Source organism: Pleurodeles waltl, chromosome 4_1 (genome assembly GCF_031143425.1).
Source record: "Pleurodeles waltl isolate 20211129_DDA chromosome 4_1, aPleWal1.hap1.20221129, whole genome shotgun sequence".
NCBI classification, from domain to species: domain Eukaryota; kingdom Metazoa; phylum Chordata; class Amphibia; order Caudata; family Salamandridae; genus Pleurodeles; species Pleurodeles waltl.
The window spans coordinates 243,549,761-243,565,566 of record NC_090442.1 but is presented as its reverse complement, the minus strand read 5'-3'; positions in this window follow the sequence as shown (position 1 = coordinate 243,565,566).

Here is a 15,806-nt window from a genome sequence, read left to right as displayed (position 1 = left end):
CACCATCATACACAAGGAATCAATCACATGCATCATTACCAACGACACCACGTCGATTATGGAACACACGAATTGCAGCTCCACATCAACGCTAACACCACCGTTAAAGGCAACCTCGCGTACAGACTAACAGGACCAAGAACGGGCCTTAGAGACGCCATCGCCAAATTTATCACCCCGCTTGCAGTAGAATCTGAACACTATGGCCCTAATTATGACCTTGGCAGTGAGAGATAAAGTGACGGTAATACCACCAACAGCAAGGCAGTAATTACTGCCAAATTATGACCATGGCGGTGAGAACTCCCATAGACAGCCAATGTACCACACCAAAAGACAGGGCGGAAACAACCCTCATCACAGCGGTAGCCGGCAACAGCCAGGCGGGAGACAAAGTACCGCCCACCATATTAAGACAGTGCAAACCACCACCTTTTCCGGGGCGGTACCAATGCCATCAAAAGCCTGGCGGAAACACATCTCTGAAGAGAATTGACTCACTATCAGAGACACTGAGAAGAAGAACGCTGCCATGGAACCCGAACTGCAAGTTTTCCCGATGATCCACCTGGAACACAGATGCCCACGAAGACGACAACGGTGAGTACAGCCGCCTAGCACACAAGGAAGGGAGGGAGGGAGGAAAACGAGAGTGACACACACACACACACGCACAACACACCTAACACTCACACACCATACACACAACCAGCTGCACACGAAGAACAATTTGCCCCCGATACACGACAGAATAATGCAAGGACTACAGGAATGGATGAAAGTGATTGTATTCAAATCAACATCTAAAAAATGTATTGATTTATCAATGAAAAAGATGTGTACACATGTACACAAAGGGACACTGCCCAGTCCAATGTTCAAAGGGCCCACATGGCCACAGGGCACAGTCTAAGGCCCAACTTGAATCCTGACTTCATCTGGATAGAGCTCTGCAGGGGCATTAGTTTGCAAGTGGGCAGGCATCTCAAGATGAGGTGGCGGGGCACCTCAGCCAGATGCGGGAACAAGCCCACTGGTTCTGGAGGGGGCTCCATGCCCATTGATCTGTCCTGCGGAGTGCAAGGCCACAGTCTCTCAGGTGGGTGACTTGCCCACAGGTTCAGGAGAGGGCTCCATGCCCATTGCTCTGTCCTGGGGAGTGCAAGGCCACAGTCTCTCAGGTGGGTGACTTGGCCACTGGTTCTGGAGGGGGCTCAATGCCCATTGCTCTGTCCTGGGGAGTGCAAGGCCACAGTCTCTCATGTGGGTGACTCGCCCCCTGGTTCTGGAGGGGGCAACATACCCATTGCTCTGTCCTGGGGAGTGCAAGGCCACAGTCTCTCAGGTGGGTGACTTGACCACTGGTTCTGGAGAGGGCTCCATGCCCATTGCTCTGTCCTGGGGAGTGCAAGGCCACAGTCTCTCAGGTGGGTGACTTGTCCACTGGTTCTGGATGGGGCCCCTCGTACATCAGCCCCTGGAAGTGGCCTACATGGCGTCCGCTGGTGGTGATGGCTGCAGTGTGTTGGCGGATGGATGTGCGTCCTTGGCAGCCTCTACAGTTGGTGATGGCTGCAGTGCGTTGGTGGATGGAGGTGCCTTCTGGACAGCCTCTGCTGGTGGTTATGGCTGCAGTGTGGTGGTGGATGGAGGTTCCTCCTGGGCAGCCTCTGCAGTTGGTGATGGCTGCACTTCCTCAGCTGGTGGTGATTGCCCCTGGAAAGCTGGTGGTGGTTGAGGTGTCACCCTGACAGCCTCCGCTGGTGTAGAGGGCTTCATCCCCTCCATTACAGGGGGCGTGTATTCCTTACCCTTCCTGGCAGGGGTGGATGGCTTCTTCCCCTTCTTGGATGGGGTACTGGCTCCTTCGTCTTCTTGCCTGGAGGCGCAGGCTCCTTCCTCTTCTTGCCTGGAGATGCAGGCTCCTTCCTCTTCTTGCCTGGAGGTGCAGGCTCCTTCCTTTTCTTGCCTGGAGGTGCAGGCTCCTTCCCCTTCTTGGATGGAGGTGCAGGCGCCTTTCCCTTCTTCCATGGAGGTGTGGTATCCTTACCACCACGAGTAGGTGATGCCACCACTGTCCCCGTGGACTGTTTGGCTGAGGTGCTGGGCTGGGTCTTTGGTACCCTGATCATACAGGCAGGATGGGAGGGGGAGGGAAGAGGTCAAGTTGGGCAAGGAAAAGCTTAATAAGGATGATGGGAGGAGTGATGGGAGTTGAGGTAGAGGAAGTGGTTGTGGGAGGTGTATGTCTGCTGGATTTGGGCGCAGGTGCATGGGATTTATGCTGATGTGAGGTGGATGGCTGTTGGGTGTGCGAGTGCTTGCATTTGTGTCCTTTGGGGGGGGGGACAGATGGGGTGGGTGAGGACAGAGGGGACGCGTGCATGCCTGTTGTGGAGGTGTCTGCTAGTGAGGTGTGTGTGCTGCTTGGTGTGGTGATGCTGGTGGTGGATGTTGATGTTGCGCATGCAGGTGTGAGTGTGATCATGTCTGGGAGGGAGGTGGAGGAGGAGGAAGGGGAGACAATGGAGGCAGTGAATGTTGTTGTGTCTGCAACTGTATGGTGTTTGTGTGAGTGCTTGTGTGATAAAGTGTGGTGCTTGTGTTTGCCTGTGTCACTCTTGGGTGTTGTCTTGTGTGCATGCTCATCTGTATGTGTGCCTGGGATAGGTTGGGGTTGAGGAGAATGGTACTGGGAAGTGGTAGTTGGAGGGGGACGGTAGAAACAGGGACAATGGCTGCCATCAGAGAGGAGGCTGGAGCCTAAATCAATCTCTTTTGTGCCGCCAATCCACTGTGAATGCCCTCCAGGAATGCATTGCATTGCTGCATCTGTGATACCATTCCCCGGATGGCATTCACAATGGTTAACTGCCATGGATCTCAGGAGGTCAATAGCTCCTCACTCACGGCAGCAGGGCGGACTGGGGCAGGAACTTAGGTGCCTGGGGCGAAGGAGATGCCCACCCTCTGGGGTGAGCTGGCATGGGTAACTCGCTGAGGGGCTACTGGGAGGGCAGTGCTGGTACGGGGTGGCTTATGTACCTGCAGCTGGGGTGGTCACAGAGGTGTCCTCCACCACCAGGGAGATTCCATCAGAGGAGGTATCTGAGTCTGTGTTGTCACCTCCAGTCTCCGCCGTGGTGCTCCCCTAACCCTCCTACTGGTTCCCTCGGTATCGGTGGACTCTGCCTCCTGGGTCCTGGGGGATGCAGCTCCCTCAGTCGCCCATGCCCCTGCTCCTCCGCCAGCTGATGCTAATGCATTCAAGGACAGGATGACAAAACAAGAAAGAGGGGGAGAGAGACAAAGGATACACTGGTCAATGACTGCACCAACACCACTATTGGCATACACATCACCGTCACACACAGAGAACAGGCTTAGGCATTATGCATTGCATTACCAGTGAAATGGCTGGTTACTAAGGCAAGATGAGGACGTCACACCGCAAACTGCAGCACTCTTGGGACCAACGATGCCCTGCCTGAAATGGACTGCTAACAAGCTAGGTTACCTGTATTTGCCATACACCCATTACCCTTCAGATGACCCACGCTGCAATGTCTGGCCTGGCCTTAGGGCACCCACTAACACACATCCACCACCCAGGTGCCATCCCACCTGCCAAAATATGTAATGATACCTACTGTATTCACCCTCTTGTGGCTGCTGTGATTCCCTCAAGTGCCCATCCAGCTCAGGGTAGGCCACAGCCAGTATGCAGGCCATCGGGGGGTTCAGGGTCCGACGGGCACCCCTTCGTCATTAGGAGGCCATCCCCAGCAGGGCCACCGCGGTCTTCCGTGCCTAGCATCTCAGGTCCTTCCACCGTTTCTGACAGTGGATGCTCTGCCTGCCATAGACCCCCAGGGTCCGCACATCCTTGGCGATGGCAGGCCATATTCCCTTCTTTTGATGGGCGCTGACCTGCAGAGGCAATACAGACAGGAGAACACCATTAAACCAACACTCCAGCCTGTCACATAAATGGCCTACCATACCAGTTTCCATCACCAATGGCACACACATCGCCCAGCGCACACCATGTACACCGCCACAAGATATTCCCTCACCCCCTTACACAATGCTTGCACACACATCTCCATGCATCCTCCCCACATGCTTCGTGCCCAAAGTGTACTCACCTGTTGGTCTGGAGGCCCATACAGCTGTCTGTACTAGGGTAGGATCCCATCCACCAGTCACTCCAACTCCTCAGAAGTGAAGGTTGGGGCCTCTTCCCCGGTCACACGGGCCATGGTAGGTTCCAGACACAAGTCACAGCAGCACACGCAGTGTAGGTATTCTCCTGTTGAAGGCCAGGAAACAAGTGACGAATCAGATAGAAAATGGTGGTCACGTCCGCGGCGGTGTACACCGTCACCACCGGCGCAGATCCCCATGGCCACTGTACTCCATAGAGCCCCATATTATCCAATGAGGAATTGCACGGCGGTGCAAGACCGCCTTCTGCCACGACGCCCAGCGTCAGCAGAATTATCTCACTTCCATCTGTCCCTAAATACAGGACAGGAGGTCACCATTTCAGGGGGGAAGGTGGGACAGTAATATCGGCAGTAATTGTGTCACAGATTAGATTGGCCCATACCTCGCCATTAACACTGTCCCTCTACATAAGAGCACCATGTGGACTGCAGTTGTGGCTTCATTGGTCCAATTGTTACAGCCTACTCACTCTTGTGTCCCTTAGATACCTACTGCTGCAGATGTATAAAGGAGGAGACATACCCCCATGTACAGAGACACCTGGTGGACGTAGCTACACTGGAGGACAGGCACATTATCCTCACCTATATACTGGACAGGGCCACAATCACAGAGCTGTGTGCCCAATTGCAGCTTGACCTGATATCTGCTATCCGTCATCCAACTGGGATCCCCCTCTTGTGCAACTGCTATCAGTACTCCATTTCGTGGCAACTGGTTCTTTCCAAGTGACAGTGGGCTTGGCAGCGGGAATGTCACAGCCAGTGTTCTCAATCGTGCTGGCTGTCCTAGTAAAACACATGTGCAGCTACATTGCTTTCCCCAGGTGGAAGATTTGGCCACTGTGAAGGCCGGATTCTATGCAATGGGACATATCCCTAATATTATTGGGGCAATTGACGGTACCCATATCGTGTTTGTCCCACCCTGCCAGAATGAACAGGTGTTCAGGAATCGTAAGAGTTTCACTCACTGAATGTGCAGATGGTGTGCCTGGTGGACCAGTACATCTCCCACATCAATGCTAAGTATCCTGGGTCAGTGTATGATGCCTTTGTTATGAGGAACAGCAGCATCCCAAATGTGATGGCCCAACTACAGAGGCACAGGGTGTGGCTAATAGGTGAGCCTTGGTCCCCACTCACTGTATGTTAGTGTATGCCTCTGGTGTTAACCTCACAGGATTGTGTGAGGCTAAATGTGCTCCCTCAATACTTGCAGGGTGACTCTGGCTACCCAAACCTATCGTGGCTGCTAACCCCTGTAAGGAATGCTAGCACAGGGGCAGAGGAACATTATAATGAGGCACATGGGCGAAACAGACGGATCATCGAAAGGACCTTCGGCCTCCTGAAGTCCAGGTTCAGGTGCCTCCCTCTGACAGGTGGATCCCTGTGTTACTCACCCGGGAAGGTCTGCCAGATAGTAGTGGCATCCTGCATGTTACACAACTTGACATGTACCTTTTATGCAGGAGGAGGAGACAGGAGATGCCCCTGTGGCAGCAGTAGACCCTGAGGACATTGGGGATGAAGAGGCTGAGGATGAGGCTGAGGACAACAGAACTTCAGTTATCCGTCTGTACTTCCAGTGACACACAGGTGAGACAGTGTAACTGCACATTTCTATGACTATTGGTGTATTCTGTGTGGCTGTAGCATGATGGCACTAACATCCTTTTATCTCAACTTACTGTCACCTATGGTTTGCCATTTTACAGATGTTGGTGATATGACAACTGTGTACTGATGTGCTGACTACAACTAGCTACAGGCCATTATTTCTATGCTCCCACAGTGTACAGTTCTTTGCAATGAATGCAACTGTTTCCATAAATATATATTCTCAACACATAAAATGCTAGTAGGTGAGTTGTGTTCAAGGGTGTTTAATGCAGTGCTAAGAAATTGAGGTTAAAGTGCAGTGGATTGGGGTGATGATGGAGGAAACTCCAGGGTATTGTTCCAGTCTGTTTGTAGCACAGGTGTAATATCCAAGGGGCCATTGTAAAAGGAGCAACAGCAGTTCAAAGTGGACAAGGTGACTGAGTGGGACACAAGGGGGACAACCAGGAGAGTCATTTTGTGGCAGGGGTCTTGGCAAGTGTCTCTGGCTTCTGTCTGGGTGGCAGTGAACATTTGCAGGGTGGTTCACCTTCTGCAGGGGGAGGGATGCTGTTGGCCTGTGGGTTCTGTTGCGGGGCCTCCTGCACACTAGCGGCAGTGGAAGTGGAGAGCTGGTCAATGGACTGGCTAGTGGTAGGGACCCGCTGGTGTGCTGTTGCCTCCCTTATGATGTTGGCCATGTTTGCCATCACCCCTGCTATGGCGATCAGGGTGGTATTAATGGCCTGCAGGTCCTCCCGACACACGGAAGACGCGTTCCGAGGCAGTCTTGCCAAAGAGAAAGTGACACCACGACACGCCGTACCCGGTGGCTGGTATGAGCCTCGCTGTTATACTTCGGTTAAAACAAGCATAAGCAGCTTGGCCCACCGCTTGAGGACGATATACAATAAAAGAGATTTGTTTCCTCCGTTTTTCTCCTACAAAATTACTATTGCCCTTCTCCAGTCCTGATGAGGCCCTAAATCAATAGGCCGAAACGCGTTGACTTCGTTTCATTGCAAGTGCATTGGGCTTGCCAAATAATGGACTATATTGTAAAGACTTAAAATGCACTATATCACGCTTGTGTGAAAGAAATACACAACACGTTGATAGTTAAGTGCATGAAAAGCCCATTGCCTTAGTAAATAGAAGTGGATCACATGTGGAGCTACGCAATAGTGACCACTATTCAAATATGTAGGGCACCACCTTTGGTTGTTTTTTTCACTGTGGTTTATTTGTGAGTAATGGTCTATTTATTTATGTAATGTGTATTAAGTTTTGTATTGTACAACCATAGATCCTTTTTTGCTAAAAAAAAAAAAAAATTGAAATAAATATGAGAAAGAAATAAACTCAGGAGTAACAGAATTAATGACTGTTCGTATAACTTAGGATTAAATGTGTCCCTACCTGTCATTTTCTCTTTTCTGATGTTGTATTTACCCTGGGCAGGTTAGGGTTACAGGGTTCCCCCTGTTTTTTCGCAGATCCCTTATGATGTTGGCCATGTCTGCCATCACCCCTGCTATGGCGATCAGGGTGGTATTGATGGCCTGCAGGTCCTCCCTGACCCCCCTGATAATGTCCCTCCTGCACGTTGCCAAGGATCTGGCCCATCCTGTCCTGGGAATGTTGGTAGTCTCCAAGGATCTCGGAGAGTGCCTCCTGGAAAGTCAGTTCCCTGGTCCTGTCCTCCCCTTGGCGCACAGCAGAACTCCCAGTGTCCCTGTTGGCCTGTGCCTCTGTCCCCTGAACTGTGTGCCCACTGTCACCAACCCCAGGTCCCTGATAGTCTTGGGGGCTAGGTGTGGCCTGGGCTTCCTGTACAGGTGGGGACACTGCTGATTGACGTGTCCTGGGGACAGAGGTGTGGGTATGCTGGGTGGGTGCTGTGGTGTTGGAAACTGAAGGTAGGGGTCTGTGAGTGGGCTTGGGTGACCGGCTGTCCAGTGGTCCCTGATGGGCCAGAGAGGTCATCCCGATCCTGAAATCCAGAGTTACTCTCATCACTGGGGGCATCTTCTTTTGGGGGACCGGATAGTCGTGGCACCTCCTCTCCACTGACATTGGCTGGGGTATCTGTGGGTATGTAAGTGATGTGTTATGCTTCATGTGTATCGCATATTGTACATTCCTGGCTTCCCCTCTATCGTTAGTGTTGCCCTGCCACCTTTTGCTTTTGTATGGTGATGTATTGTGTGATTCTTAGTTTCCCGATGCTGTGCATGCTTTGGTGATGGGTGTCCATGCAGGGCTGGGAGGGCTGTCCATGCATTGGTATTGCATGCAGGGCCTGGCATTGGGGTTAGTCATGTGTAGGTGCAGTATGTGGGATGGGGTGGAGTGATGGGTCGTGGATGCTGTCTCACGACGTTCACCCTGTCCACGATTCTCCACCATAGCTCCATCTTCCTTGCAGTGGACATCTGTACCTGTGCTCCAAACAACTGTGACTCTACCCTGACAATTTCCTCCACCATGACCCTTAACTCCTCATCAGCGTAACGGGGGTGCCTTTGTGAGGACATGGGTATTGTGTGGTGTGTGTTGGTGAGTGTGTGTGTGTTGGGGAGAGTGTGTTCAGTAATGTGGTGGGGTGTGTGATGTGGGGTGAGTGAGGGATGTATGGGAGTAAGTGGTGTGTGTCTAGTTGTCACATTGGTCTTGGTGTCAGTCTGGTGGCAATGATTTGTATTTGTAAAGGGTTGTGGGTAATGTGGGTGTGTGTTTTATAGTGCTGTGGGTGTGGTGTGTGTATGAGTGTCAGGTGTGTGATTTTAGTTTTGGCCATTGTGGTGATGTTTTGTATGTGGGTGTCTATTCTGAGTGCGGCGGTATGTACCGTCAATGGTTTACCGCTGTTGAATGTCCGCTGTGGTGATTCGTGGGTCATAATGTGATGGGCGCGTACACACCGGATTGAGAACAGCTCCAGCCAAACCAAAGAACTCTTTACCATTCTCAGAGGATTCACCTGCCCATCAACCACACAGAACTCAATCCTGCCATCACAGGAACTCTACAACATATTCGCCGACCACTTCCACAACAAAATAGTAACCATCTACAGAAACTTCGATCCTCAACCCTCCAACCTCCCCAGCAACTCATCAATCACAATCACCAAATACCCGCTCACCGCCTCTCTCTCTCCTCCCATTCCCCGCTAAAGACCCAGGAATGGTCATCAACCTCCAACTCACAGATTATCTGGAAAGATACAAACTGCTGGACCCTTCCCAATCAGGTGTCAGAGACAATCACAGCACAGAGACTGCCCTTATTGCCGCAACAGATGACATACAAGCTCTGCTTGACAGAGGAGAGTCAGCTGCCCTCATCCTCCTGGACCTCTCCACAGCTTTCGACACCATCTCTCACCACACTCATCAATCGACTATGCTGGATCGGAATCACTGACGATGGGCTCAGATGGAAGGCTTCCTTCCTCACAGGATGCACCCAGGTCCCTAGTTTCTATAGAAGAATAATCTTTTCACTTGCCTATATCTTTGGTGCCAGTTGATGAATCTTCACAAAATGTACCCCAAAAATGTGACACCCAGAACAGCTGCTGTATTGAAAGTTTTGAGCTGATCTGTCATGCGGGGACCAAGAAAAAAGGGAGGGGTCCCAAAACATGTTTTCTCCATGTTAATTTCCATAGGGATTTTGAACAGGAATAGAGCCTGAACAGCAGGACGGATTTACTCCAAATTAGGCAGAGAGCTAGCTCTTGGTCTAGAAAGCGCCCTTTATGATTTGGTGTAAATCCATTCAGTGATTTTCTAGTTATTAAGTGAATACCAAATTTGTATATATAGGGACATGGATCCGTCCTGACTCCTGTGCAGAGCGTCGCAGCTTCACGTGCCGGAAGAGGACTGTGATTGGCTGTCCGCAACCTGTGCAGAAAGTTGCGGCTGCCATTTTATGCAGCCGTGCACAGTCCCAGGGATGGAAATAGAGAGTAAAAAGAATATCAGGGGCCAGGGTAGAGGTACTCTGACCCCATGGGGGCATTTAATGGGTGTCTGAGGGACTGCTTGTTAGTTTATAAAATCTCAAAGCTCTTTTTTTTTTATGTGTGTGGAGTTGGGGCACTCAGCGCGGACCCATGTAATGTCATAATGGAGTCGCAGACACTCACAGACCGACTCAGACACTCATGCACCTACTCGCATATCCACACAGACACTTGTACACCCACTCCTAGACCCACTTAGACACTCATGCACCCACTCACAGACCCAGACACTCATGATCCCACTCAGAAACCCACTTGGACTCTCACACACCCACTCACAGACCCATTACACACTCATGCATCCACTCACAGATCCACACAGTCACTCATACACCCACTCATACCTACTCAGACACACACACTTATGCACCCACTCAGTGACTAATGCACCCTCACATACGTGCTCAGACACTCACAGACCCACTCATGCACCCACTTACAGACCCTTTCACAGACCCACGCAGACACTTGTACACCCACTCACAGACTCTCAAGCACTCATGCACCCACTCACATACACACTCAGACACTCACAGACCCACTCAAAGACCCACGCAGACACTTGTACACCCACTCAGACACCCACTCACAGACCCACACAGACACGTGTACACCCACTCAGACACTCATGCACACACTCAGTGACTCATGCACCTACTCACACATTCACAGACCCACTCACATACTCATGCACCCACTCACAGACCCAAAACAGATACTCATAAACCCACTCAGAGACCCACTCTGACACTCACCCATGCATTCACAGACTCACACACTAATATGCCCACAAACAGACCCACACAAACACTTGTACACCACTCAGAGACACACTCACACACCCACTCAGATCCACCCACTCGTACACCTACTCACATGCCCACTCAGACACTCACACACCCACTCAGTGACTCATGCACCCACTAACATGTCCACTCATACTCGTGCACCCACTCACAGACCCACACAGACACTTGTACACCATCTCACAGACCCACTCACTCACACAACCACTCACAGACCCACACAGACACCTGTACACCCACTCAGAGCCACAGACACGTGTACACCCACTCACAGACCTACTGAGACACACACATCCACTCACACACCCATTCACAGACATTTATGCACCCACCACTCAGACACTCATAAACCCACTCAGACACTAATAAACCCACTCAGACAGACCCACACCCACTCAGAGACACACTCAGACACTCACTCACCCCCTCATAGACCCAATCCCACACATGCACCCTCTAACAGAAACACTCATGCACCCACTCATAGACCTACTCACAGACCCCCTCATGCAACCACTCATGCACCCACTCACACACCAACTCACAGACCTACGCAGTGACTCATGTACCCACTCACATAACCCCTCAGTCACTCACACACGCACTCACAGATCCACTCATACATTCATGCACCCACTCAAAGACCCACTCAGTGATTTATGCATCCACTCAGACTCATTCACAGACCCACTCACACTCCTACACCCAATCAGAGAAACACTCACCCATTCACAGACCCACTCACACACTCATGCAGCCTCTCACAGACCCATTCAGACATTCATGCACCCACGCATAGACCCACTCACAGACCCCCTCATGCAACCACTCATGCACCCACTCACGGACCTACTCAGTGACTCATGCACCCACTCACATAACCACTCAGACACACACCTGCACCCAGTCATGGATCCACTCATACACTCACACATCCACTCACAGATGCACTGAGACACACATGCACTTACTCACATATCCACTCAGTGACTCACACACCTACTCACAGAGCCAATTACACATTGCCACAGGTATTGAGAAAGCTATTGGGACTGGTATAGATCAAAACAAAGACATATGAATAATAAGTTTGGTGCTGTGCATTGAATATGTGCTTTTGACTTAGGAATCCGTGACTGAGTCGTGACTCAAAAACTTTTGGGGAAAAAAAAAAAAAAAGATTTTGTTTGAAAATTAGCTAATGTTTGAGGAATCAGGATGGCTCTGAGAAGAGCCTTTGTGTTTATTGTGTGTATATGATTGGTACACATAAGAGCGGATGCAGAGTTTCAACCTGTTCAGAAACACCTTGTTGCCTTTGTCCGTGAAATCAACACTGTCTCTTCTATATATTCCATCCATGTCAAAGTGCAGGTTATTATTCTAGATAGAGCCCATGTTAGGGTCATTGAGGAATGCTGAAACAGTTTTATTAACATGTTTCCTGGCTTTTTCTTGTCACAAGGGCTTTCATTACCCTAATGAGGCTGCTGGATTTGGGCGGCAGCATCACCTGAATTGTGGGGAACTGAGTACAGTCCCGCACCAGGTGACAACTGTTGGCACAATCTGTTTCCAGCCAAATAGTAGTGCCTCATCTCAGCTCAAGAGCAGGGATGATTTGTGGCAACCGGGCACATGACAAGATCACTTCTCAGGAAAATCGTGGTGGATCAGATCTCATCATTTTCTCTCAGTTACATTAGTCTCACACATGCAAAGACAAACAGAGGCAGAAAATGGTTCAATGATATTTATGGAATCAGCTGCATCTTAGACAAAATGGCATGACATGCAATAATTACATTGAAACATACTAGAAGCAAAATGGAGACCAGGAACGTGAAACAAAGGAAAAGTTCCACCATACTGTCACTGTGCCCAATATATGCAAGTCCTACCTAAGCTATTTTAGAGCACAGCAGGATAAGCCCTAATCTGCCCTCCTGTTTTCCCCCTGGATATCATCATCCCCCACACCTGAGTATGAAAGTAGCGAGAAAGCCTGTTGTCTATAGAGACACCATCCCCATGTAAGCTAGGGAACCGGTGGTCTCAAGAAGAAGCTTGTAACAAAGTCAGACACATTGTGGTCATGGTCATCTGGCTGGAACCTCCCTCTAACGTGCATTGGACAGGGAAATGTTTTATAATAAAACCGTTGATGTTCTGAGACGTCCCTAAGTAAGGATGTGTGTGTTTCTGTGAACGTTAGAGACACATTGTACTACTTGTGCCCACAATCCTACCTCGCTGCAGCATTGAGGAAAGCACAAAGTGAAAAGAATGTTGTGCTAAGAAATGTTATGCTTTCCTAGGCAAAAGGACAACTAGATCAAGAAAATAAAACACCACCACAAATGTGGCAGATTCTAAAATGATAAAATGAAGCAAAATACAATTTTACTAAACTAAGGGGCACAATTTAGCAGGCCTAGTTGCTAAATTAACATGCCCAGAGACATCACTTAAATTGCTATACAAAACCCTCCCCTTGTCAGTTCAAAAGTAGTAAAGCAGCCTAGTTCCTAATGAAAAAGCAACTAAAATGCAAAGCTTTAAAAAATATATACACAAATGTCAGTTATGATAAGTTAAAACACACTTGGGCTTGAGAAATGTCGGAACAGGTCAATTTAGAAGTATAACAGTGGTGCTAATGAAACTAAATTTAAGTCAATGTCATTTTTAAAATCTCGAATTAAAGCCGGGACAATTAAATCAAGGTGGTAATGTGACCAAATCGGTGCCAAGGAAACCCAAAGAGCACTCATGTTCTAAAGCCTGAGCTCCAGTTTAGGCAGCAGTATCTCGTGTTGTGCCCGATGGCAAATCAAGAGCTGCATGATCCACGAAGGGCAGCTCATAATTGGCTTCCTGTAGCAAAAGCACCCTCAATGCGTATGTCTGGTTATATGCCCTCAGCGAGAACATCAACAGATTAGCGGCCAATAAAAGTAAGTGCTGTGTAGAAAGACAAATTTGCAGTGCACATTCGAAAAAGGCACCAAAAGCATCGAAACATGGGCTGCATACAATCCAGAAACGGTCTGAATGACAGAGACCAGTTGCACTTCAATTCTTTCATGAGTGATGCTCCAAAATACTGCATCATGCGTTCACGACACAGTTGCGCTGGTGTAAGCGCTTTCAGTCCTCCTTGTTGTGATGGGACAGCCATTGCAAATAAAAAATAACAGCAAGATGCCACCTATTATAGTCAAAGTAATCTGAGATCCCCCAAAAATGCTTGAAAATATTGAGTGTATGGCTGAAGGTAGAGGAGAAGGTGTTAATGAGCCAACGGCCCTGAAGAAATGTACAATCCCAGTAGTACTGGACATGTTAAATATTTGTCTCTCGGGTTCACCAAAGTGTCTCGGAAAGTTTGTATTTAAAGGGACTATGGGCCAGATGTAGCAAACGGTTTGCGAGTCGCAAACCTGAGTTTGCTATGCAGAAATGCATTTTGCGGATCGGAACCGACTCGCAAAATGCATTTCAGAGTCGCAAATAGGAAGGGGTGTTCCCTTCCTATTTGTGAGTCGCAGTAGTATGCAAAAATGGAGTCGGAGTTACCATCCACTTGAAGTGGATGGTAACCCACTTGCAAACGGGAAGGGGTCCACATGGGACCCCTTCCCCTTTATGACTGGACCCCAAAATATTTTTTCAGAGCAGGTAGTGGTCCAAGGGACCACTACCTGCCCTGAAAAAATCCAAAACAAAAGGTTTCGTTTTTTTTTTTAAGTGTAGCTCGTTTTCCTTTAAGGAAAACGGGCTACACTTGAAAAAAAAACTGCTTTATTTGAAAGCAGTCACGGACATGGAGGTCTGCTGACTACACATACAAAAAAGGGTGTCTACAGCAGGCCTCCATACCCGTGAGTGCCCATAGTCGCTATGGGGCCGCAATTTGCGACCCACCTCATTAATATTAATGAGGTGGGTCTTTGCGACCCCATAGCGACTCGCAGACGGTGTCTGAGGCACCGTTCTGCATTGCAAATTGCGAGTTGCAATTTGCGAGTCGCTCGGACTCGCAAATTGTAAGTCGCAATTCGCAAAGTTGCTACATCTGGCCCTATATTTCTGCAGATGGCCTTTCAACTTGAAGCACGCAGAGCTCGCATGCAGATGTCAGCTCCACATGTTTTTGGAACAATAAAGCCTTTATAGTCTGCTAAACTTGTCAAAATTCACATTTGAAGTAGTAATATGAGGCCAAATATCTGCTACTTTTGTCTGTTGTGTAGGGGGGAAAAGAACATTCCCGCAACAGGTGACAATTTGGGAGACCGATACGACTTAAGCAATTCCGGCTCACATTCCACAATAGCTCTCACTGTTAAGAAGCACACAGCTTCAATTACAGAGCACCTGTAACGCAGGTCTAATCAAGTGGATTGGAACTCCCTTCATCTAGCAAGCTAAATTCACTGATGAAACGTTACACGCCTTGTGCAAAGACAGCTGTTTACAAACCATCAAATGCCTATTAGAAATTTTGCATTCACTGCCACTAAGAAAGACCTCTTTCATGCCATTTAGACATTTGTGCGAGAAGGGAAGCTCTCACACCTCATAAATGTAACTATCTCCTAGCCTCTCATATCTGGCTACTGGAATGTTTTCAAGCAGGACATGAATTGCAATGTCGAAACAGGCAGATGAATAACTCTGTGTATTAAGCATTCAGAAGATGTTATCTCAGACACAGTAAAAGGCAGCTTTTCTAATTTCTCAGTGTTTAGCATAACATAAGTCACTTCCTTCTTAGCCATTTTTGTTGCTGTTGCATCAGATTCAATGCAGAAAATATATCTCTGTGATGCTATTAATTGTGTTTGACCAATGACTTTGTGTTTCACCACTGCGCATATTAGTTGCTTAATGTTCACCAGTAGCACATTATGGGGGTCATTCCGACCCCGGCGAGCGCCGCCCGCCTGGCGGGAACCGCCACTTGGCCGCTCCGCATTCTGACTTTCGCGCTGGGCCAGCGGGCGCCCGCCAAGGGAGCGCCCGCCGGCCCAGCGGGAAAGGCCCTGCAACACAGAAGCCGTCTCCGAATGGAGCCGGCGGTGTTGCAGGGGTGCGACGGGTGCAGTTGCACCCGTCGTGATTTTC